The following is a 27,204-nucleotide window of genomic DNA, read 5'->3' on the forward strand; positions in this document are numbered from 1 at the left end:
GATGCTGCTTGGCCTGCTGTGTTCATCCAGCCCTGCACCTTGTTGTCTCAGATTCTCCAGCATCTGCAGTTCCTACTATCTCTGGTTTGATTCCACTGTTGGGCAACTGTTTGCGTGGAGTTTGCACATTCTTGCTGTGTCTGTGTGACTTTCCTCTGGGTGCTCCAGTTTCCTCCCACAGTCCAAACGTATGCAGGCTAGGTGGATTAGCCATGGTAAATTGCCCATAGTGTCCAGGGATGTGCAGGCTAGATGGATTAGCAATGGGAAATGCAGAGTTAAAGGGATAGGGTAGGGGCTGGGTCTGGGTGGGATGCTGTTTACAGAATTGTGTGTGGACTCGATGGACTGAATGGCCTGCTTCCACACTGTAGGGATTCTATGATTCAATGAAATTCATTGCCTCATTTGAACATGGAAATGGCGAACTTCCTTGTGCACCTTTGTGTGATTGACTGTGAGATGCCACACATGTCCCCCGTGGAGCCCTGGAACAAACTTGTGGCATAGAAATTCAAGGCAACATTGAGTTTTAAGTCATTAAGTTTTACCCTATTTACAGAACCTTGGTCTTTCTGAAAGAGCTGACATTGGTTAGTGAAACTAATCGTGAATCGTCATTTGGATCTTCCATTGTCTGATGTCTGCAAGTAGATACTCAGTGTGTGTAACATTCAGACATGAATCATTGCTCAGATCACTCCTATGTGCGACTCTTATTCATCCTTGCTCTTCTCTTTGCCGGGATTAAGCTATCTTCGTCTTAGATCGCTTTTGTTATACCCATCCAGATCCCTCCCTTGGACAGCTCCACCCCAATTTGGCTTGCGGGTAGCCATCCTCCCTCTCATGGACAGCCATATTTTAACCTTCCTGTATAGTGCTACCAGACCTTAATGCAACTGCTTAGCTACCTCTCCCCTGGTCTAACGAAGTTTCCAAAAACAAAACAAAACTACTTCTACTCCCTCCAAATCCATGAGGAAAACTATCTTGCCTGCTACACACCACCTTTAACCAATCATAAAGCTGCAGGCAAATGTTTCTCACTCATTGCAGACTTACTTCTAAAAATACAATTTCATTTGATGACATGTATATAATGAGTATTTTTTGTATGTTCGATAAGTATTTAACGTCACTGAAGCAGGAATCCAGAAACTCAGGTTAATGTCCTGGAGTGCTGGTTCAAATTCTAACAATGGTCAATGGCAAAATTTGAATTCAATAAAAAATCTTGAATAAAAAATGGATAGTCTAACTGGGACTAAGTAATCATTGTCAACTGTTATAACAACCTCATCTGGTTCACTGCCCTTTAGGGATGGAAATCTGCCATCCTTACCTGATCAAGCCTACAGGTCGTGAGCAATTTTGTTGACTCTTAATTCCCCTATGGACAATTAGTGGTGAGCAATAAGTGCTGGCCTATCTGGTGAATTAAAAAATATGTGCATGGCACATAATGCATTAATAACAGGTTTCCATTGCTGGCATCAGTAACCATGATTCCCCTTTAATCTGCTTGCACTTCCTGACTTGCATCTTGTGATTGAGAAGATGACATTTTGTCTCTTCTAAAGTTATGTATCCCTACCTGCCTTCTTTCCCATACCAGGAACTTCACTAGATTCTGCCCTAAATTTATGAAGCCTGGGATTCCATATACCTACTTAGCAACTTTCTCAACATATCCTGGCACCTTCAATGATTTCTGCATACGTAACCCCCAGGTCTCTCTGTTCCTTTAGTTTATGTTGTCTCTCTTTATCTTTCAATGATCTCTACATTAAATGTCATCTTCCAGGTGTTCAGCATTCCACCAACCTGTCTATGTCCGCTCAGAGTACAGCACTGTCCTTCTCACAGTTTACTGTATTTGCAAACTCTATTATTTGCAAATTTTTAAATTGTGCTCCATACTCCTAAATCTAAATTGTTCATCATAATCATGAATAGCTATTTTTTAATGACATCTGTAGAAATTCATTGTATCCCTTTCTCCACTCTGAAAGTCACTGGTTGCCATGACTCTGTTTCTTGGCTCCTCTGCCACTGTCTTTGCATTCCATGGTCCTCAATCATAGTGATGCACCTATTAGGTGATATTTTGTCAAATGCCTATGGAAGTCCTTCAGCAACACATCAGTTACATTATTCCTTATCAACTTTCTTTGCTACCTCATCAAGAAGCCCATTGAATTTGATGGCTTTATTATCCATCTGTACGACAGAGAAAGACACACAGGCAAAAATGCACCATTTTTGTTACATCCAAATGAATAAAGCTTAAGGACACAAATATGATTTGTTTCACATATAAACATAAACACCTATAAAACTGAGGACTGATTTGGATGTAAAAGCTACACTAAAGTCCCAGTTTTCATTCCCAGCTCAAAAGCTCAGAGGTAGGAGAAATCTTGGCTCTGTGATGTCTACCACACAAAATAGCTGCCAGCACTTTGATTTGGGGTTTGGGGTTGGGGTGGGCTTGGTTGAGAGTTGGTAAAGTCATCCCAGGATGTGCATAATTCCTGATGTGGGCTTGCAAGAAAGCCTGCCTTGGGACTCTGGCGATCTCTGCAGAGTTTACGAATAAAGATTAAAACAGAAAATATCCTCCTGCTTTCATTCTCTATGTTCCATTCATTATCCTATGCTCCTGCATATATTGTCATGGCCATTAATACACCTTCTGCCACCCTATGTCCATCAATCCACACTACCATGGCTACTGATATCATTTGTACCAACCAAAGCTTCTGCACTCTCCCACATGGCCCTGCTTATTTTCTGTGTTGCCCAATACATATCTACACATCTTCTATAGTCCTTCTGACACTGTGAGCTATCTTTTGCCAAAATACTCACTCCCACAGCTGCTCATGCCTGCATGTCACATTGTGCCCATCTTGCATGGCTCCCACACCCCATATGCCCCCAATTATCTCCCATACCAACTCAGTATCAACACTTAGTTCCCATTGACCACATTTTGTCCTTGCCTTTCCATGCTAGCTCATCTATTATCTATCCAGGATGAGCATCAAACAGAAGGTATTATGGCAGAGAATAAAAGTAATAATCTATTCGTTATGTCACTAATTGAAGAAAACACTTTCATTGATACAAAATAAATAAGCAATAAGTAGAATTGCAAGAACAAATCCCTTATACAAACAAATATTTACTTAAGTGGTTAATGTTTTGTGTTAATAAACATCTCATGCAAATACACAAAATGTTAAATAAAAACTGAAAGAACTGAGGATGCTGTAAATCAGGAACGAGAATAGACATTGCTGGAAAAGCTCAGCAGGTCTGGCAGCAACCATGGAGAGAAATCAGAGTTAACATTTCAAGTCAAATGACCCTTCCTCAATTCTGAGGAAGGGACACTGGACCCAAAACGTCAACTCTGATTTCTCTCCACAGATGCTGCCAGAACTGCTGAGCTTTTCTAGCAATTTCTATTTTTGTACATAAAATGTTACATCATTAAACATTTCATTCAACAATCAGGCTCACCATTGTCAAAATTGATCATGCAGAACAAGAAACATAATGAATATAACTAGGGGACACCTCCACCTGCAAGCTTCCCTCCAAGTTACACACCATCCTAACTTACACCAACATTGCTATTCTTGCACTATCATTGGGTCCGAATCCCTCTACTCATTTTCCTAACAGCACTCTGGGTCTTTGTGTACCCCAATGAGTGCAATGGTTCAATTAGGCAGATTAACACCAAATTTTCAAGGGCACTTAGGGATGGGCAATTAACCCAGCCAGTGAGGCCCAAATTCCAACATTCTAAAATGCATAAAACTGTTTTTCTTTAAAAGCACCTTTTTTTAGGGAGAGACTACGCTGAAGATAAACAAGGCCCAATTTGGAACCAATAGTTGCAGAAACAGCTCAGACTAAACAAGTAGCACCATCACATACCAGATGGGCCAAATGTTCTCCTTCATACCATTGATATTTCTAAGATTGCAAAATCTAGCCATTCATCAGTGGGGAATAACCCATATAGCAACTCCGAGCAGGAGCCAATTTTATGGGGAAAGAAAATCAATTGGAATGTTTTCTCTTTTCTTTCTGGCAGGATTGCAGTATTACAGATGGGATTGTTTTTCATAGCTTCATCTTTCTTTACTAGGAGGTGTATTACATTTTCCAACTTCTTCACACGCGACTTTTTGACTGTTTTCCAGATTCCACTTTTGAGAAATTTCTCAATGCTCTTCATTGTGTTGATAATCATAAATTCAACATTCAATTATCAGCTGTTTGATCAAGCCTTGCCCAAAGATGCTTTACGGTATTTACAGAGAATATTTTCTGGATTATTTTGACTAACTTTTCCCATGCCAAAACTGCCGTCCTGAGAAAGTAAGTCCACATTACATGCTTTTCATGAATGGTATTTTTCAGCATTCTTTCTGTTTGATTCTCAAAATGTCTCCTCAAAAGAGAAGAGTCAAGAAATGAGTTTGTAGCTCTGTCATTGTTTGAATCTTCATTTATTTTCAAATAAGGCAGTTTAATTTACACATGAGTAACAAAATATTGAGCTTTAAAGTGGCTATGGAGACAATTTCATTGAGCATTATGACCATGAGTACCATAATGTGTTGTTAAATATGGCTGCAGGATTTGGTTTGATAGTTTTCAGTGATATAGTTGCCACTTTAGCTGCAAAATGCATCAAAACATACCACAGGCTTCTGGTCCAAGCTGTGTCGGGCACCATTTTAGTGAGGGTGTTCATGCTGGCATTAGGAGTGTGCGCCAAAAATATGCAGAGTGGGCTGTTTATGACACCAGTATGCTTGTAGCATAAATTTGACTCCATTTGGATCTCAGCATTCCAGTTGTCATCCTTTCTGAACTTTTCACAGCAGACAGGATCCTCCCCTACCAGCAGCACCATTTAAAGGAATTATCAGCTACTTTCGGGTTAGCTCCTGACTGATTTCTACTGCTTGCCCCTGAAGTAATGGGCACTGATCCTTAAAATTGGCGAAGTAGCGCTGCATATTAAGGGGAAGATGGTGACCTGGTGATAATATTACAGGACTAATAATCTTGAATGTTTTGGGTAGAAGGGTTGAATCCTACCATGGCAGGTAGTGAAATTTTAATTTAGTTTTTAAAAAGTCTGGAATAAAATTTGGCAGAATCGCAACTTTACACCCACTGTTGATTATATATAATTTAGCTCACTGACATCGTTTAGGGAAAATAAATCTGCCACCCTCACTTGACTAGGCCACATGTGATCTTATGGGCAACAAGTGTTGGACATAGCTTACAAAATCCAGATCGCATGGATAAATTACATATGGAGGAAACCCAAGTTTTCACTTCAAGGGTTCTGCTGAAACCACATACTTCCAAGCCAGTTGCAGGATACTGGTCTTTCACCTGCACCATGTGCTGTGCATAGTTTTATATGCGCAGCATTTCTCAGATCAGTGATGAGTTGAAAGTGTTATTCCCCAGGGATCAGCGCTGGGGACCCTCACTTTTCTGATTTCTATAAATGACTTGGAGATGGATGTTGAGAGCAAAATCTCTACATTTGCAGATGATAGTAAGCTAAGGAGAACAGTGAATTGTGGGAATGATGTTGAGAGACTTCACAGGGACATTGAAAAGTTGGCCAAATGGGCAGACACTCGGTGGATGAATTTCAATGCAGAGAAATGCAAGGTAATGCATTTTGATAGAAGTAACACAGAGAGACAATGCAGGCTCAATGATACAACTTTGTGGAGGAGTACAGGAGCAGTCCTGTGTCTGATTCTCTGAAGGTGGCCAGGTAAGTTGAAACAGTTGTTAAAAAGGCTTATAGGATCTGTGGGTTTATAAATAGAGGCATAGAGTATAAAAGCAAGGAAATCATGCTACACCTCTGCAAATCAATGGTCAGACCACATTTGGAATTATCGTATTCATTTCTGGGCCCCTTATTTAAGGAAGGATGTGAAAGTCCTGTCGTTGGTTCAGAGAAGATCATAACCTCTGGTCCCATTTTGTTTTGTGTTTCTTTGACTTTTTTCTTCCTGATTTCTCTTTTATTTCTTATATATCATGTTCTAATAGCATCTGTCCTGCAATTCATACTTTCTTTACACACATATTGTGCTTCTTGAATTGAACCACTACCACTTCCTTTGCCCTTCTACTATGAAAGCTTTTGACATTTAATCTCTCCTGCCCCTCTTCCTGTCGCAGACATTTTCATTTTGTTCTTCTCCCTATCCTTGCCTTTTCAAGTGCACAAAACCTATTATAGCTTTTCCACTTTCCAAGTTTCTTTTAATCATTCAAGGGATGTGGGCTCCACTGGCTGGGACAGCATTTACTTCCAATCCTTAATTGCCCTTCAAAAGATGGCAGTGTATTACCTTGTTGAACCAATGCATTGCTTGGAGTATGGGGGTATAGATAGTCAACAATACTGTTAGGGAGACAGTTTCAGATTTTGACCCTATGACACTAAAGAAACAACCGTGATATATTTCCAAGTCAGGCTAGTGATTGGCTTGGAGGGGACCTTGCAGGTGATGGTGTTCCCATGTATCTACTAGACTTGTCCTTTGAGATGGAAGTGGTTGCAGTTTGGTACATGCTGTCTCAGGAGCCTTGGTGAATTTCTGCAGTGTATCTTGTGGATGATGCACACTGCTGCTACTGTGTATCACTGGGGGAGGGAGTGAATGTTTGCAATAATATGCCCATCAAGTGGGCTGCTTTATTCTGAACTGTGTCAAGTTTCTGGAGTGTTTTTAGAGCTGGACTCATTCAGGCAAGTCTGAAGCAAGGTCACAGTCTTGAAATGTTAACTCTGTTTTTCTCTGTCCACAACTACTGTGAGACTTGTTGATCGTTTTCAGGACTCTTTTTTTCATATTTCCAGCACCCACAGTATTTTGGTTATATGTTTGTGTTGAAATGGGATTTGTTAAACAATCAGCTGAGGGGAACACTTTGAAGAATTTCTTTTGATTGCAAACCAGTGTTTACTGGAAAGAATTATTTGACTCTAAAATAACATTGCGGTAGAATTCCCTTTACTCCAAGTTAAGGACTACTGAAAGAACATTTCACAATCCACGGCCACTTATCTTTGATTGCCACTAAATGTTCATAAGGTGATGTCAGGAAGTGGAAGACTAAACACAATAGAAAGACATTTATGCACAGGCAGCTTCTAGAGATTCTGACAGCGGCTAAGTGATTCCCTGGCACATTTCTCCAAGGTCTGAGCTCTTCTACGAGACTGTTACTTTGAAGTCAAGGGCTGCTGGCCCAACAGGAGCTGAATCATTCACTATAAACTGCTCCAACCTATTCATCCAATATTCTCATATTTATAACACACATATGAACAATGGTTAGAAACTCACATTTCCATAGGAATGACATTGCAAAATAGTTACAACTCATGTTGTTGTCTAACATTGCTATCAACAATATTCATTGCAATGTGTTTTTGGTCAGCTAAAAAAATGCTTAACAGCTGCTAAAAATAACTTTTCAGTTGGATTGGTCATCACAGTTTGTAATTTTGCCAACCTTGTGGAAACAGTTAAAAAAAAATTTGCTAATGGCATACCTGCTTTTTTATTTGTTAAAGCCATTATTTCTGATGTTATTTTCTATAAATTATGGAACTGAACGTGCAAAGAATCCAAAGGTCTAAATTTAAAGTGGTCAACACAAATTTTACCTGTCCATTGTACAACTCCTTGGTATACCTATTACCAAAAATAGGATAGAAATCACAATTTAGCAATGGTATTTTCTCAATTGGCCTCTGTTTAATAATGCAACTGAAATATTAACTTATTCATGATTTATTTAAAAGCCAATTCCACTGCTAAGGACTGCCATCAACAATAATGCAGGTTGGAAAATTGCTGAGATGCTGATTGCACAATCAACACATATATTTTTGTCTGCTGGCAACCTTATCCAGTTTCTTGTCTTCCAATCCACAAGTACACTACCCAACTTCGCAACACGTTTTATCTTATAAACACACTGCATTAATTACCTACTCTGTCTCCATGGCATCTCTCATATCTAATTTCCACCCTATCTTACCATTCTCCAGGTATTCGCCAAAACACTGGTATCCTTTACTCCCACACCATCTTTAGGGAATACTGACATTCCAAAGCTGCTCTGCTCAGTCACAAACAGAGTCGAAAGATATTGGAGAAGGGAAAGATGGCACTGTATTTTCCTGCAGGGACATAATGTTCCTGGTGGACAGGTTGGTGCAGAGGAGTTTAGTCCTCTTCTCAGCAGACTGGCAGAGGAGGCTATGACACCAGACCATGCCACCCTGGTCTGAAGTTGCCACCTGGGTTAGTGCTAACTCCATGTACAGAGGAATGGCCAACAGGAAGTAGAAAGAAGATCAATGATGTTTCTTACTTTGCCAGAGTAAGTACCAGACACTTCTCTCTGCCATCATCCATGCACGTCTATCTCTACCATTGCACCCACCTCCCAATGAGCATTTCTGTTGTACCACTCTCAATATTGCCTGCAACATCTTCCATCACATGTCCTCCTCCCTCTGCCTCCCATACTACTAATCCTGCTTGCCATCTATTTTGCTTCCTCAGTCCCTCAACTTCTTCCCCCCACACGCACCAGCACTAACAACTGTCACACCCAAGATTGTTCACTTCTCATAGAATCGTTACTGAAGGAGGCCATTCAGTCCATTGTGTTTGTACGGCTCTTCAATCACCGTCACCTTGGTCATTCCTTTCCTTTTTCTCATTACAGGAGAAGACTACCCAGAACTGTACAGAGAGAGCCCATAGAGATGGAGTAAGTGCCCTACATCAAACTCCTCACCTCGGTTACAGAGAGAACTCTGATCCTCACAAGAGAAGACCGGTACCACTCCTGCGAGGGCAGTGAAACATCCATGCCCTAGTAAATGAGTGAGTGCCATTCGACATTCCACTGTCACTCTCACATGGACCCTGCTCTCATTCTCAATCATTCTATATCACTTCAAGCAACTGACCCTGAGGCCTTCTCTCCCTTTTGTCTTGCAAGCTCTGCAACATTTGTCCCTGACTATATCTACGGAGAAATGCCCAGCTCCACTGGAAGCTGCATCCTCAACCTCTAACAATGAGGGTCACTTACTCAGGCCAATCCCAATCACAATCATTTTCTTCCCCATTGTGCAGTTTTGATTTCCAGCGACAATAAGCACTCTTCTTCCAGGGGCTCCCAGCCTTACTCTATGTTGGAGAGGTCCCAAACATCCACATCTCCTTCTTAGTAGCCCAACCCGTCAATCAGACAGGATTCACACTTCCACAAATCCCACTTATCCCATCTCTATTTGCCTACACTTGCCTTTCCCTTCCCACCCACATCAGAAGCCTATGCCTGGTATGGTCATTCACGTCCAAAACCGCATGAATGTCAGGTCGTAATGTCTGGGAATGACACCACTCCATCGTTGCCAGCTATGCTGCACTGTATAACCCTGTTCAAAATGTTGATGGCCCGCTTTAATATTGCATTGTGCCCTTGGTCAGAGCATGCAGCCTCATGTCGAAAGGGTAAATTACCAAGGCTCTGTGTCCCAACTGATTACACACCTCCCACCCCCAATTTCTGAAGATGGACCTGAGAGACTGACCTTGTCTTGTCCCTCCGCAAATATGAGTGGATAGTCCCATGAAAGACATACCCAGACCACTAACTGTTGCCTCCGCATCTCCCCAACTACATTAGTCGTAAACATCAGACTTGCCAGTATGGAGCCAACAGACTGACAGTGGCTCACTCCTTGGACCAGCGAGGAACAGACCCACTGACTGATCCAACCACTGTCCCCCCACCATGACTCGATGCTTGACGTGGATTAGCAGGGGATGCTGCCCTTGACTTGCTGTGCCAGGACCCCCCGACTGATGAGTGCCTTCATGGTCTTCATTTTGGACTATTTCTCTAAGAATTGGATAAATGGCTGCCTGCTTGCTACATGTATAATTTGTTTACCTCGCCATGGGATTGTGGTGGAAGCCAATGAGGAGTGTGTGAAAGACGAGTGAGTTTGAAAGGTGAGGACTATAGAGCTGTTCTGTATTTTGTTTTTTTTCTATGAAGAATCACCATAGTGCCAGAGCATTTGCCTTCTGCGCAGATCATCCCTGTACCCAGCAGACACTGTTTCTGGGGTAACCTGCCACGATGCCCAGAGAATCCTATCCACCAGAATGACAATCTGTAGTTCCGGTGAACTTTCTTCCAAGATGGGAAATTGTTCCAACACTGACCCAGGGAGAGACAACAGGAGGTGAATAGAATTGAACTACTGATCAGTCGTAATCTTTTTGAATGCCATAACAGGCTCAAGGAGCAGCATAAATGACTTCTATTCCTATTTTTCTATAGGGTTATGCTAGCACAATGGTTAGGTTACTTATTGTGAAAATCTGAAGACTTAAGTTTAAATCTCAGCATGGGAGTTTATGAATTTGAACCCAATTAGCTAAATTAGTCTGGAATAATAAGCTGGTATCGGTTACGTTTACCATCCGTTTTGCTTAAAAAAAGACTGGTTCTCTAATATTTTCCAGTGAATAGAAACCTGCTGTCCTTATCCAGTCCGACCTGCATGTGACTTCAGCCTTTACCCCAGTGTAGCTGAACATTAATCATCCTGTGCTCTGGCCTTGTTCTGAAGTCACTTTCATCAAACTACTACAAAGAAATACAATAAAAATAAAAGTGGCCAGTTCTCTCAGCATCAACACAGATTTGGATATGACAAAGCCACACACAGTCTTCATGACCCTGTAAATTCCCCTCCACTAAAATGTGGAGCAATCTGAATGCACAGACTTGTTAGCAACAGGCTGACATAGGAATCATGGCAGTGGTTGGACTCATACAGAGGTCATTAAAGGGTCTGGGTGACATGGACTATGTCGAGGTGTATAGCAACAATTGTTGCAGGGTCATTTCAACATAGGGAATAATGTATGCCATTTTACATGCTTTTAGCAAGATTCCCTCCAAGCAGCGTTGAGATGCCAATTGATGGAGATTAACACTTATTAAATGCCTTGTACATGGTACACCTCATTAATATTCACATTCCCATTTTATCAATCTGGGCAAACAAGCTCGACATCAGGACAATAAGACAAGGAAACCAGAGCGTTTACCTGAAGGATTCAGCTCGCTGCTTGCATGAATGACATCAATGCTGTTGATGACCAAACTGCAGTCCAGGATGCGACCCTTTGCCCATGGATATTGGCATCTGCCAAAGTTTCATGACCATCTTGGCACCTCTCCAAAGCACTTGGCGGTGTTCTTTGGAAGGCCAGATTTGCATTTCAGGGCACACTGACAACTTGCATTGAAAAGCTAGAGCAGGGACACTCCACCCAGACCACAAAGACTGAATCTCAGGGATGCTCATTTTCCCTTTTACTGCTTGCTCACATAATACCTCCTGTATGCTTGCAGTACCTTGCCTTGCCCCTTCCTTGCCTTGCCATGCCAATTAGCACAGTCACAAAAACATACAGCTTGCCTTGCTGCTAAGCAGTCTTCAGTATAAGGGGTACACTTGACAGTGTGCTATGTCAAGCTCACACCCGCTCCATGTACCAGCAGCTTACACAGCGAACACATGATGTGTGCAGCAAACAGGCAGCCATGTCTCAAAGTCTCGTCCTCAATGAAATCAATGGGCACACTCATCAGTCGGTGGATCCGGGCACAATAATTCAAAAGTAGCCTTCCATACTGCCATTTATCAGTCAGAGTGTCTGTGCCTCTGCTGTCTAGGTACGTTGTCAACTGTTGGCTGTGTAAGGTCCAGAGAGACAGAGTCAACATTTTGGGATCAATAACCCTTCTTCAGAGCTGATCAGATATAAACTCTGTAGTCCTGCCACATTAGTCATGGATAATGATGGACATCAGGAGGAGGCTGCATGAATATTCAAAACTACAACACCACAGAACCTAGCATGTGATTGTACATGAGAAGGCTAAAGTGTTTGCCATCATCTTCAGCCAGATGTGGCAGATTGATGATTCATCTTAGTCTCCTCTTCAGGTTCCCATCACCGCAGATGTCAGTTTTGAGGCAAGTTAGTTCACTCCATATGAACATAAAGGAATTGTTACATACATTTAGGCACGGGCAATAACTTGGTCTTGTCAGCAATGTCCACATACCCATGACTGAGTAATTAATATATTCTTATATATCAGAAAAAAGGATTAGCACAAATTTCATGTTAATGATAGAAACACATGTAGCTGCTGTCTTTTACTAAATGCCTATCTACAATGGTGCTTGAGGTCAAATGAAACCAACTACCTTATTTTCATCGAAAACAAAAGGAATATAGATTCACTCAAAATTAAACAAGAGAAAAAATATAAAATATTTCTCTATTAAGTACCAAAATTCACAACATTCATTGGATTGATGTATCATATCCAAATTATTTAAATTGCCCAATGGCAAACTCAGAAATGTACATGCAACAGCACCCACCAAATCTGTCTTTATTTAGGCTTCCAGAAATATATTAATTTAAATGTGAGAAAAAAGAGCACAGAGGAAGTTCCAGTTCCGTAAAAATCCTAGGGGAGGTAAGCTATCTCAGTGGTATGATGCTATAAAAAGAAACTAATTTTCTTAAGTTTGACTCAAAGCAGTCATAGATTTTGAGTGAGACCAGTTCATATTCTATGTGAAACTGGCCTTGATTCAAAATAAGTAATGAACCTGACTGGTTGTCTGCCTGAATACTGCCTTAGGAAATCTTTGACGACAACAGACACTCAGTGACTCCAGTGCCTGAAACTTAAGGAACTACAGGCTCAATATTAAATGTCGACGTTAACAGAGATGATTCATTTGTTAGTTACCAACAAGAAATAAATAACATTAAATTGTAGAAAGTGAGATTTTAAACAAAAAAGAGGGTCTCTTAACAGTAAAAAGCATCACTTTAACAGTTCTAATCCCATGGCGTGAACATCAATTTAGATGTGAGAGAATCATTTTAGTTACTGGCTGGAATTTAACGGAAAACACTTGTTTAGACTATAATGAAAGTTACCATTGTCCTGCAAAAGCTGCTACACGTTAGTTTCAATTCAACAGTTATTGCACCAAATTTCCCAGTAAACAATGCTGCATTCTCAGAACAGAAGGTTTGTAGCAAACCTGACTACATTATGAATTGGTCATGCCCGTAAACTGCTCAGAATTCTGCCAATATTTATTTAAATATCTTTTAGTATTTATGTCAGCCTTGGTGCATATAAATTAGATTGATTAATTTATATTGAATGTGGAACTAAATAGATACAGTGAGCATTGTAGTAAGGTAGTTGTGAATGCAGCCCAGTCCATCATGAAAACCAGCCTTCCTTCCATTGATTCCATCTACACTTCCCGCTGTCTCATGAAAACAGCCAACATAATCATAGACCCCTACCACCCTGGTTATACTCTCTTCCATCTTCTTCCTTTGGGCACAGGATACAAAAGTTTGAAAACATGTACCAACAGATTCGAGAACAGCATTCTCCCTGCTGTTATCAGATTTACGAACAGATCTCTCATATGTGAGCATCGATCTTTTTCTGCACCTTCTCTGTAGCCATAACACTATATTCTACATTCTGTTCTATTACTCAGATGTACTTATGTAAAATATGATTTACCTTGTTAGCACACACAAAACAATACTTTTCACTGCTTCTTGGTACATGTGACAATAACGAATCAAATCAAATCAAAAACGTTATTGAACTAGTGGTCCAAAGAACCAATGAAACAGAGAGAAAGTTCAAATCCCTCCATGCTCCTGGGGAATTTAAATTCAATTAATTAAATTAATCTAAATAAACAAGCAATAACAGCAATGAGTCATAGACTCATAGAGCTGTACAGCATGGAAACAGACCCTACAGTCCAACTCGTCCATGCTGACCAGATATCCTAAATAAATCTAGTCCCATTTGTCAGCATTTGGCCCATATTCCTCTAAACCCTTCCTATTCATATACCCATCCGATGCCTTTTAAATGTTGTATTTGTACCAGCCTCCGCCACTTCCTCTGGCAGCTCATTCCATACACGTACCACTCTGTGTGAAAAAGTTGCCCCTTTATGCCTCTTTTAAATCCTTCCCCTCTCAACTTAAACCAATGCCCTCTAGGTTTGAACTCCCCAACCCCGGGGAAAAGACCTTGCCTATTCACCATATCCATGCCCCTCATGATTTTATAAACCTCTATAACGTCATCCCTCAGGCTCTGATACTCCTCCAACTCTGGCAACCTGCTTGCAAATCTCTTCTGAGCCCTTTCACGTTTCACAACATCCTTCCCACAGCAGGATTCCAAAAGTGGCCTAACTAATGTCCTGTACAGCCACAACATGACCTCCCAATGCTTATAATCAATGCACTGACCAACAAAGACAAGCATACCAAACACCTTCTTCACAATCCTGCCTACCTGGAACTCCACTTTCCAGAAACTACCAATTTCTTCAAAAACGCTTTAAAGGAGGAAATCTTATGCCCTGACCTAACATAGTGTAAATATAATTCTGGAACCACATTAATGTGATCAGCTCTTAACTGGCCTTTGCATTGGTCTAGTAAGCCACTCAGTTGTGTTAAATTACTCCACTAAACTTTAATAAGAATAAAATTGAACATATTAACCAATATCTGCTTACCTACCAATCAGGACACTCAGACCAGTTGACCAAATAAAGTCCTCTTTACTAAAATCTGGGAGCATGTGTCAAGATTGTGAGAATTCTCACACAGACTGGCCAAGCAATAGTCTGACCTAATTATGCCCATATAATCAGACATTTTGGACAGCATTCCAGAGACCTTCATCACCATCCTTGGCTATTGCATCCACCAGCAGGACAGATCTACAAGGCATGTTTGCGCATTGGTACACAGTCAGGAGGACAATCTAGGAACTTTCAAAACTGATGAAGAAACATACTATGAGATAACAAGGTGTAGACCTGAATGAACACAGCAGGCCAAGCAGCATCAGAGGAGCAGGAAGGCTGACGTTTTGGGCCTATCCAAGAAACATACTTTGTTGTCACTGCTGCTAATTGCACCTACTGCACTATGTAAGATGATGACTCAGTGATCCTCCATGTTAAACACTCCTTTTAATAGGCACTGGAAGTAGCAATGGCACATGTATCTCTGGATGGGATATTTCAATGCCCAAACTGCATGGGTAGATCATTACACAGTAGTAACACAACTACTGACCAAGCTAGCTGAGTCTTGAAGGACATAACAGGGAACATTTGTTCCTGCTTTTGGAAAGGGGTTAAACTGGATTGACAGGGAAATGGAAACCTAAGAGAGAGCTTGGATCAGAGGGAAGCGAAACTAGTTACAGGAATTAGGAAGTGAAAGCAAATGAAACTAGAGGACAGACAAAGCAAAGATAGGCATCAAATAGAATCAGAATGATGAACAATGTTAAGGAGGCTGAATTAAAAATATTTTAATCCCACACAGGATTGGCATTTTGAAGGCACAAATTGAAAAAAATGTGCATGATTAGGAAATGTATATGCAAGGGTATTTGTCTTTTATGAAGAATAAGCAAAAAGGAAAAAGAGGTATGATAGTGGTGTTAAGAAAGGACAAGATCAGTATATTAGTGAAAAATTGTTATAGATTGAAAGATCCTGACTCAGAGGGTGGCAAATCTCTGGAATTTTTTACATTAACAACTGTGTCAGATAAATCAACTACCTGTTGATGGTTGAATCATACACAGTCCTTGTTCCAGGTCATCGGCAAATCATCTAATACTGCTTGAACAATTAGCTGTGTAAACAGTACTTACAGTGAGGTCGGTTACTTGCTTTCAAAAACTGCTTGAGCCCTTCAATACCCTTGGCTTTTAAAACAGTTTTTTTTCCCCATTCAGTCCACATTCAAAAAGAAAAATAAGAAACAAAAAAGAAGAAATTTCTGAAGAAGGGTCTAGGCTCGAAACGTCAGCCTTCCTGCTCCTCTGATGCTGCTTGGCCTCCTGTGTTCATCCAGCTCTACACCTTGTTATCCAAGAAGAAAAGCCGCTGTCTTTACACCACAAAAGAAAACACAAGTAATTTCCCAGAAATTCTAGTAAAACAAGTGTCCATTAGGAAGGAGGAATTGAAGCAAAATACTATTAGTATAAAAGTAGTGCAGCAGAAACTAGTTTGACTGAAAATTGATAAATCCCCAGAGTATGGTCATCAATATCCCAAGACACTAAAAGAAGTGGCCATGAGGTAATGAATGTGCTGAATGTTATCTTCCAAACTTCTGTTGAATCTGGAACAGTCCAAGCAGATTGGAAGGTGGCAACTGTAACGCCATTATTTGAGTGCACAGTGGCTCAGTAGTTAGCACTACTGCCTCTCAGCACCAGGGACCTGGGTTCAATTCCAGCCTTGGGTGATTGTCTGTGTGGGGTTTGCACATTTTCCCTATGTCTACTGGCTCAATACTAAGTAACCATGAGGTGAGGTGATACTTTAGCAGCAACTGAATTGGATTTCACCAAAACCTTTAGCCTCATGTCCTGCAATATCCTTTTTATTTGCAATTACCATCAATCCGTGGAACCAATCTTAGTTCAATGAAGTGTGTAGCAGAGTGTGCCTGCAATAGTTGGGAGTATATCCAAAAAATAAGTGCCAGCCTATTTGTTAGGCATGAATTGAAGAGTTATAAGGGATAGTTGGAGATGTGGATTTGAATTTACAATCAGAACAGATCTTATTTAGGCTTGTGTGTCCAAAATGCCTATTCTTGCTCCTTGTTCAAATCTTGATAAACAGCTATGCCACAATGCAGGATTGCATGCATACTAAACAAGAGAAACATCATATAGAACTGAGAAATCTCGCAACCAGTGAACCGTATTGAAGCTCTGCAGGTCTGCCATACTGTCATGAATGGTAGATAGGTAAACATCAAACAGGAGATTGAGATTCTGTGAATATTCCCAATCTCAATGATGGATTCCTGAAGTAGGGTAAAAGACATGCTTGGATCCATTTTACACAGAAGGTGGTGTAGCTGATCCATTTCAGGCTGCTACTCAAGTACCCACCAGAGCAGAAATCTGACTTCAGCCAATTGAATTCACTCCACTTGCCATCAACAAAAGGGCTGAGCACAATATGTACATAGCAAGATGCTGCAAAAACATCCTGACTGAAGATTTGTGGTCCAGGATTAGGGTTATCAAAAGATCAGAAGTGGAGATGTTTGCTGATGAGTGTGCCATGTTTAATTACATTCACATCACTTCAGATAATGAAGCTGTGCCATCAAAAGTCATTGATTGGAAGCAATAACTTTTTTTCCTGTGTTCACAGGAGTTGTCAGAACTTCTGAATGTTTGAACAACTTCAATTTTTATTTCAGAATTCTTGGGTCATAAAACGACTCGAGATACCAAAATTAAAATTGCATAAGCAACAATGACTTTCTTCATTAAAACTGCTTCTACAACATGCAGCAGACTCCCTCTGTTGGTACAGGTGTGTTAATGTGAACAGAGTAGAGAAGGTTGAGGAGGGGACTTGTTGGAGGTCAATAAGATTATGAGGGGCATGGATATAGTGGATAGAAAGCAGTTGTTTCCCTTAGCTGAAGGGTCAATAACAAAGAACATAATTTTAAAGTCAAAGGCGGGAGGTTTAGAGGTGATTTGAGGGAAAAAAAAATCACCCAGAGGGCAGTGGGGGTCTGGAATGCAGTGCCTGGGAAACCTTATTACCTTTAAAAAGTATTTGGATAGCACTTGAAGTGTGTCATAATATTTAAGGCTTGGGGCCTAGTGTGGGAAAGTGTGGCAAGTTCAGGTGGTAGAATATTTTTGGTGTTACAGACTTGTTAGGCTGAAAGATCTCTGATGTATGACTCTGATTCTTTGATTGCATTTTTCAAAACACTAGACACTACGCACAGTAATTTGCATTTGAAGAAATCTTTGTGATCTTCTGTTCACAAAACTATGTGATCTTATATAACAAAAACAAAGTTGCTGGAAAAGCTCAGCAGGTCTGGCAGCATCTGTGAAGGAAATAAACAGTTAATGTTTCGGGTCCAGTGACCCATCCTCAGAACCAGTTCTGAGGAAGGGTCACCGGACCTGAAACGTTAACTCTGTTTTTTCCTTCACAGATGCTGCCAGACCTGCTGAGCTTTTCCAGCAATTTCGTTTTTGTTCCTGATTTACAGCACCCGCAGTTCTTTTGGTTTTTATTATGTGATCTTGTGACAAGACATTTTCTGGCTGGAAACTTAAATGACACAAGTAATTAGGTTCAACTCCACAATTTTTGTTGCAATGATGGGCATCACTCAGCCAGGTATAAACCCAATCCTATGTGTAATTTATATTCTTGGCAACACCATAATTTTGGTAGAGTGAAACTTGTTAAGTTCCATGGAGTATTTAATTATTTGTGTGGACACTTGCCCTCAGAATTCCAGTGATGCTCATTATACATTAATTGCAGCTATATATTCAAAAACTGATTCAGATCTCTTTTGCTGCTAACAGCAACCTGTCTCTCTATTTCCCTATATCCTTACAATGTTCACTTGCACAGACAAAGTCGAGTTTTTGAGGAAGGTTTGTTTGAGAGTTTGCAAATGAAATGTCTGGATCAGGACATATTTGAAATTCATACAGTTTATTTTTAAAACTTTATCTGGAACAGATGGGAGAAAGCTTTACTCTATAGAAAGAATCTAAATTTTGTGAACGGTATTTCTTTTAACTTTTTTGCAAATTACAATCTTCAGAACCAATCTTAAACAGGTTATGTTCATAAGTTCATTAGATGTTGGGGCAGAATCAGGCCATTCAGCCCATTGAAGTTTGCTCTGCCATTCGATCATAGCTGATTTGCTCTTCACCCCTATTTTTCTGCCTTCTCCTCATTACACTTCAACAAATTATCAGTTAAAAATTTGTCTAACCCCTCCTTAAGTTTACTCACTGTCCCAGCATCCACTACACTTTGTGGCAGCAAATTCCACAGATTCACAATCCTTTGGTAGAAGTAGTTTCTCCTCAACTCTGTTTTGGATTTGCTATCCTTTATCCTAAGACTATGACCTCTCGTCCTAGAATGCCTCACAAGAGGAAGCATCTGCTCCACATCTATTTTATCTGTACCTTTTATCATCTTGAATACCTCAATTTGATCTCCCCCTCATTCTTCTAAATTCCAGACAGTATAGGCCTAATCTATTCAATCTCTCTTCATACGACAAACCCCTCACTTCTGGGATCAATTGAGTGAACATCTTCTGAACTGCCTCCAATGCCACTACATCTTTCCTCAAAAAAGGGGACCAAAACTGTGCACAATACTCCAGGTGTGGTTTCACTAATGCATTGTATAGTTGCAAGAATACTTCCTTACCTTTAAATTCTATCCCTTTAGCGATAAAAGCCGACATTCCATTCACTTTCTTTATTATCTGCTGTATCTACGTGCTAATTTTCTGTGACTCATGAACGAGGACACCCAGATCCCTCTGCACCGGAGCACCCCGAACTCTCTCCCCATTTAGATAATAGGTTGCCTTCTCATTTTTCTGACCAAAATGCACGACCTCACACTTATCCATGTTAAACTCCATCTGCTACATTTTGGCCCACTCTTCTAACCTATTTATATCCATTTGTAAAGTTCTTATTTCCTCATTGCAATTTATCATCCTGCCTATTTTTGTGTTGTCCTCATATTTGGCTATAGAGTCTCCTATACCTTACCAAGTCATTCGTGTAGATTGTAAATAGCTGGGGTCCAAGTATTGAACCCTGTGGCACCCCACTAGTTATTTCTTGCCATCCAGAAAAACTCCATTTATCCCGACTATCTGTCTTCTGTCCACCAGCCAGTCAGTTACCCAAGCTAATATATTACCCCTAATCCCATATGATCTGACCTTGTGTTTTTAATGACTTTATTTTCCACGAAACATTTTTTTAAAAATGTATCTGTTGTATAATCAGGATTATGTGAATCAAATTGTGAACTTGTCTCCATGCTATTCCCAAATCAGGTAAATGGACTTATAAACAGTGAGCCAAAAAATTAATTATGTGTATGCCTATTGGAAAAAGCATAACGTTAGCCACACCACCTGTCTCAAATTTGGACATACAGTTGTTAAATTCAAAAACTATTTATTTCAGTGAGTTACTTCAGTTAATTAATGATTTAACTCAGGAAACTTCCATTTCTAGCTATTTCTAAATGCCAACTATTGTCTTGCATTCTTGTGCAATCATTTAAGTAACCGTTTAAGCTGTGTACATATTAGTCAACTGGTAACACTTAAATTCTTTCCCCCTAAAAAATCATAAATATGCCATTAACTCCAATTAGTTCAGCAGTAGAAACAGTTGGGTTATACAGAGGTCCAGTCTATCTGAAAACAATACTAGGACCTTAAATATTTCCAATTTAGAGTCAGACGTCCTTTTCTAATCATGTAAACTTGAACAATTGTCTAGAGTAGTTAAGTATTTATTTTAGAAGAAAGGTTCGCTGGCAATTTTATTAATGGGAAATACCACAACACTTTCCAAGGTCTGCTGCCAATAGATTGGACTAAATGCACTTGAGGAAAAAAAACATACTGGGATATTTCTGTATCCAAAATGACAGAAAAGGCCAGATTATAAAAACCAGGAAACCTATGACTCAGAACTGGAGAAAGAGTGGAATTTGAAAGATTTAGCCAAGAAGACAGAATGTATCTTTTGGAATCACCCATTTATCTTGTGGTACTGTACAGCTGTTGAAATTTCCAGATTTCATAGGATCAATGTAATGTTGATGCAGCGTCTGTTGCAAATTCTTGGAATTCCCAGGCAAAATTCATTTAAAAAAAATACCATTGACTCTGGAATCTATTTTTCAAGGGTCTAGATTTAGCTATTGGTAGAAATTTTTTGTCATAGTTGAGTAATATTGGTTAGTAATTATTAAAAAAAAGTGTTATAGCATTTGCTTACAATCTATTTTCCAATATAAATCAAATTATTTCAGAATTATTTTATTTTATTTTGTGTGCTAATGTGATTAAATTGTGGACTGTACCAATCAATCCTGTAGCTGAAGTAGTTAAGAAAATCCAGTCCTTGTTGTTTTAGGAGAATCAACTCCCACTGATGATAAAGCGGCTGACGTTTGTTTAGCAGGGAGGTAGCGACGGGGTTGGCCATGCCTCTCAGCAGTGAGTAATATTTATTTTGAAGTAATATATATTTGGCATGATAACTGGTCATGGAAATCTGCATGGACCACAGTTTTCCTATTGTTACTGTTCCGTCAACTAAACTTATGCACAGTATCAGCCAGGTATATCACAAAGGCTATGGTGGCAATATTGCATCAAGCCAATTGCTTCACTATTTTTGTCACTAGCCAAAATCTCAGCATGAGGCCTATACAATGAAGGTAGAAAAGAGCAGCGATGTTGTGGGAATACCATCACATGGAAGTTGTCATACGTCATTGCAACTTGGATGTATTTATTTTACCATTATGGCATCAATAAATTGGAATTGTTGCATTAACAACTTTATTACCATCACAATGCAAATACAGCACATCAAGTACAAAGTCCAAATTTATTGTATAATATTGTGAATAAGTTGAATACTGAATAATTCTACTTTGCCACATTGCTTTCTTTTTGTCCTGTCTGATTGTCCATGTCTCTGAACATCAAGCCTACAAGTTCTTCTTGCTGATTTTGTTTTAGTAAATGGGTTGACATGTATTCCTCTGTCTGATGGGAGCAGCAAACAGTACCCCAAAAACTCTCATAAATCCACTTATAATCTCATAAACTCTACCTTCCCACTTATCACCATTTATAAAAGGTCTTCAGCATGGACATTCCATACTCCTGTTGAATTTTTATGTACAAATTTGGATCCTCAAACACTCATGCAATTTTGAGGTACTAATGGGTTCTTAATTGGTGCCATGAGCCAGGTTAGAAGTTGATATTCTGTTGTCCTAAATCAAGTCTTATCCCTGAAATGAAAAGGTTTGAAATGCCTCACCATGGGGGCATTGTGAGATTTCCCAGAGAAAGTGATGCAGATCTGCAAGCTCTACATTTTCTACATGTAAAGCAATTGTGTATTTATGGACAAGTATCTCTTATGTTCATAAAACTCCAGGTTTTGTCAAGTGGCATGACCATGGATCAGCACCTTGAACCACTGTGGATATTTTAAACTTGTAATTCCAAAAAATGTATTTTCAAGAAGGTCTGAGACAGCCAAAAGTAGCTGTGGATATAAGTTAAGTGGCTGTCGGAAGAGAGACCCAGGTAGCTTCAAACAACAGTCCTTTAAAGGAGAGTAGAGGAAAGCTAAAAAAAACTGAGCTGAGCTCTTTTATGACTACAAAGATATAGAGGAACTGACAACGGCCTCCTTGATACCAGGTAACCACTTCTGGGTTATGTCTCAGAATGAAGATGAATTTTATTTTTGTTTTTCCCTTTGAAGAATACAAGTCTATTGGAGTGTGCTAATGGGACTGACTATAGCAGCCTGGTTTGAGTGTCAGCTTGCTGTGAAGGTCATGGTCAAAGAAATATTCCCCAGTGAAACCTGTATTGCAGGCAAAAGAAGACCCTTTCTCAGTGTGAGTGCTGAAAACCAGATAAAAGGAAACAAGACAACAAAAGGACACTCTCTTACGCTGAATGCTAGAACTCAATCATGGTTAAAAGGATCAGGACCGCAGAACCTCAACAATTCTGCAAAACTAAATATTGTGAATTACTGCTCAATTATCAATATCAGTGCCATTGGTAACTTTCACTGCAATGGCTGCAAAATTTAACTATCTGCTTTTTGTGAACAATGCAGAGACCGGCCAATATAACTTCCTTTTTACAATGTTTATCTCTCTAGATTCACCTCATTTTTCTACCCTATATGTATGCATGCTGTGTTGCTAATTTTTCCCATGTTTAGTGATTAATAAATTCACTCTTTGTTTACTCAAGAAAACCTTATTAAATTGGCTCCTTTTAAATGAATTAATTTGGATCTGGGTGAAATGTATGCGCAAGGGAAGGGATCCTTTTTTAAATTAACCTTGCGGAGACATACTGAGGGCAGGGTAAATACAGAAAGGAAGCCAGTTAACTTAATGTATTGGGGAATCCCATGCAGAAGCATAACAAATCAGTGAACCTCAAGCAGGACCTTGGCATAACAAGGTGCTATTTAGCTGTGAGCAGTAAATGGCACCTTGTTTTCTCAGAGAATCCAGCCAGAGGGAATATTGTAAGTGGTCATTCATACTGACTATCGTCATCACACGGGAAAATTGTTAAATGCTGCATCAATAGCTAGCATTATGCAGTTAGGTGCAGCTGATTGGGAGATACTGGGTATGTTGCCAATATGAAGAAATTATAATCGTTAAAAAAGTGCAAGGCTGTGCAGAAGTGCAATGATGAGTGCCTGATTTTTAAACTGAGTAGGATGTAGGTGTTTTAGACTCAGCAGAGGTCAGCAAGAATGGGAGAGGGATGAGAGGAGAGGTGTAGCATTGATTCAACAACTTGAATTTATATACCTTTAACATTTAACATAACAAAGTGTTGTGAATAAAACAATAGTGAGGAAGAAATTAAAATAATCAAGCGTGGCGATGATTTAAACTGTGGATAAGGATTGTAACTATGAGAAAAGAGAGGCATTTCAGAGTTTTCTGGAGGGAGAAGAAGGCAGTTTTGTTGATGGACAAATGTGGAATTTGTAACTAAATTTTGGCTCAGGATCAAACATGTTACAGAAATGCCTCACAGTGAAATCAGTTTGTGTCATTCTTCAGCAATTTAGCACTGCAATCAACTACTTTTGCCTTCCTACTACTTTTTCTGGGATGCAAACATTTTCCTAATTGAAGTGTGCAACTGGTTCATATGATTTGTCCTATTCTTCCTTTTCATTAGTGGGCCCATTATGTATAGAATCCCTACAGTGTGGGGAAAGGCCATTTGGCCCAACAAATCAACACTGATTCTCTGAAGAGCATCCCACCCAGACTCACTCCCTGGCCCTATCACTGCAGTTCCCGTGGCTAATCCACCTAACCTACACATCCCTGGACACTATGGGCAATTTTGCATGGCCAATCCACCTAACCTGCATATCTATGTACTGTGGGAGGAAACCGATGCATGCACAAGGAGAATATGCAAATTCCACAAATACGGTTGCCTGAGGTGGGAATTGAACCTGGGTCCCTGGAGCTGTGAGGCAGCAGTACTAACCACTGGGCCACCGTGCCACCCCTTTTTAAATTTTTTTTTCGTTGGAACATCACCCGTTGCTAATGATGATGCAATTATATCATCCAGGGCCCCTGCAATTTCTTCTCTAGCCTGTTGCAGTGTTCTTGGATATATCTGATCAGGACCAGGAGATTTATCCACCTTAATAACATTCTAATACTTCCAACACCGCCTCTCCTGTGATATGGACTGTCCCCACAATATTGCCACTAACTTCCCCAAGATCGCAAGTCTTCTTGTCTTTCTCCACGGTAAACACAGAGGAAAAATATTCATTGAGGACCTTGCTCATCTCCTGCAGTTCCACAGATACATGTCCATGTACATTCTCCCTGGTCCCTAGTGAGATTTCTTACACTATTCTCTGAAACTCAATTTCTTACCTGTGCACTCTGCTTCTATAGCACCCTACAACATCATATCTCCCCTCTTCCCTGAGGTAGAAGTAGATACTACTGATGGGATTGCCAAGCACCATTTATAATACATGTCGTTTCAAAATCCCATCAATCCACAGACTGAAACAGACCACTTCAAAGAATAAACATTAAGTAATTTAACATTAAGCCCCAAAGAGTAAATGAGTAACAATTTTAGACTACAAAGTTAACTTCATAAAAAAACTCTTATCATGATTAATTTGGGCTTAAATATTTCTCCTTAATAATGGACAGGTGGAAGAAACCTGAGATTAATCTGTGTGGTAATTGATCATTTCTCTGGAACAAAAAAAAAATGAAGGATTGTTTTTGTGAGTGTAAGTAGTAACCTGTTTTTTTTTTATATACTTCATTGCAAGCCTTCTATATTTTATTTGCTTTGGTTCTGATCTCTGGTGATACTAAGTGCTGAATTTTACCAAAAATCAGATGTGTTGATTTTGATGCACTTCATGGAAGGTTTATTTCTGATCCCTAGTGAGATTTCTTACACTATTCTCTGAAACTCCATTTTTTACCTGTGTACCATGCTTCTATAGCACCCTACAGCATCATATCTCCCCTCTTGCCTGAGGTAAAAGGAAGTGCCACTGATAGGATTGTCAGCACCATTTATAAAAGTCCAGCCATGCACTTGATTACCTGTCAAACAGGAGTTGCTCTTCAGAAGGCATTAAGTAGGAGGGAAAACAAACATAAACACTTCTAATGGTGCATCAGTGGTCAAGCTGACCTTTCGGTGCAGTACAAATACACGTTCGTATAAGTATAACTATTTAAGGATCAAGGTAAACAGATTATCCATCCATAATGTCATTCCATTTTATAATCCTGTCTAAGGGAGTGCCACTCTTTCTGCAGTGGCTAGTGTAGCTTATAGCTTAGTCATTCCAATGATAATGATGTACGGTCTCCACTGCCGCACCCCGCCCCACCTCCCTCAAGGTCAGGGTCCTTATGACCATTGATGGTTGCTGTGGTGTGCGCAATGTTGTCCAATGCACAATGGTCTTCCACGATATGTTGAAATTTCCCCTTCACAATTATTGTCCTGTCTGCATATTAACATGCTGCTTCAGTCCCTACAATTCACTTCCTTACCACAGCAACAATCCCTCATAATGCCCTTGACATTGATTGAGCTGACCATCAGAACTGACTATAGCCCATGACCTTGACTTAGTGACATGGAACCTTTGACCCTGACTGTCCCAAGATGCTTGACTTACTGTGTTGGGACATCTTTTGACTGAAGGCTGTCTCGCTAGGCCTGATAGTGGACTACTCCACTTAGACTTTGAGACGTGGCGATTTGGTTGAAGCATGCAGTGTTTTTGCTGTGTAAGCTGCTCACATGTAGTGCAGTTGTGATATTGACATAGTACTGTACTGTACTGCAATATATCCACCCCTTGACAGCAGTGGCCTATAACCATGAGAAACTCCATGGCTTTGTGTTGCACTAAACAACAAGGCAAGACAGAACCACTATGAGACTTTAAATCACAGAATCCCTACAGTATGGAAGGAAGCCACTCAGCCCGGCAGGTCCGCACGGACCATCCAAAGAGTATCCCACCAAGACCCACCCTATCCCCATAACCCCTCATTTACCATAGCTAAACCTAGTCTGCACATCCCTGAACACTATGGGGCAATTTAGCATGGTGAATCCACCTATGGACTGTGGGAGGAAGCCTTCACAGACACAGGGAGAACCTACAAACTCCACACAGACAGTCACCTGAGGGTGGAATTGAATCTGAGTCGCTGGCACTGTGCCTCCCTAAGTGAGTATAATTTTAACATTTCCATTGAGTGGGAGAAGGTGCAGTCAGATCTCCCTTGAAGTACAACAATAATTAAGCCCTTCAATATTTGTGTTTCCCTTTCTGGTTTTGCTATACTTGGGGAATACTGAGTATACACATAGCTTCCCTCATGAAGAGGCTGGGAAGATAAATTAGCCAGAGGTAGGTGAGGGGCAAAGTGCAAGAAGGCAAGGCAAAGATGCCAAGAGCATCCAGGTTGGTGGAAAGTGATTGGCACTGAGGCCAAAGAGGAGCCCTGACATACTCACTGTTCAAATTCATGAGATGGATGTCTGCCTCCATGGTCAAAGTGTCCTGATGGCATTTTCACAATGAAAGTGTCAGTATGTTCCAAGTGCAGTATTAAGTAGAGAATTACATTGATGATTACATGATTTGATTTGCCATTGTCATGAATATAAATACAGTGAAAAGGTTTGTTTTGTGTGTGGTACTGGCAGATTATGACATTCAAAACTCATAGGGTGATAGAAC

The sequence above is a fragment of the Rhincodon typus genome, chromosome 2 (genome assembly GCF_021869965.1).
Source record: "Rhincodon typus isolate 14 chromosome 2, sRhiTyp1.1, whole genome shotgun sequence".
Taxonomy (NCBI): domain Eukaryota; kingdom Metazoa; phylum Chordata; class Chondrichthyes; order Orectolobiformes; family Rhincodontidae; genus Rhincodon; species Rhincodon typus.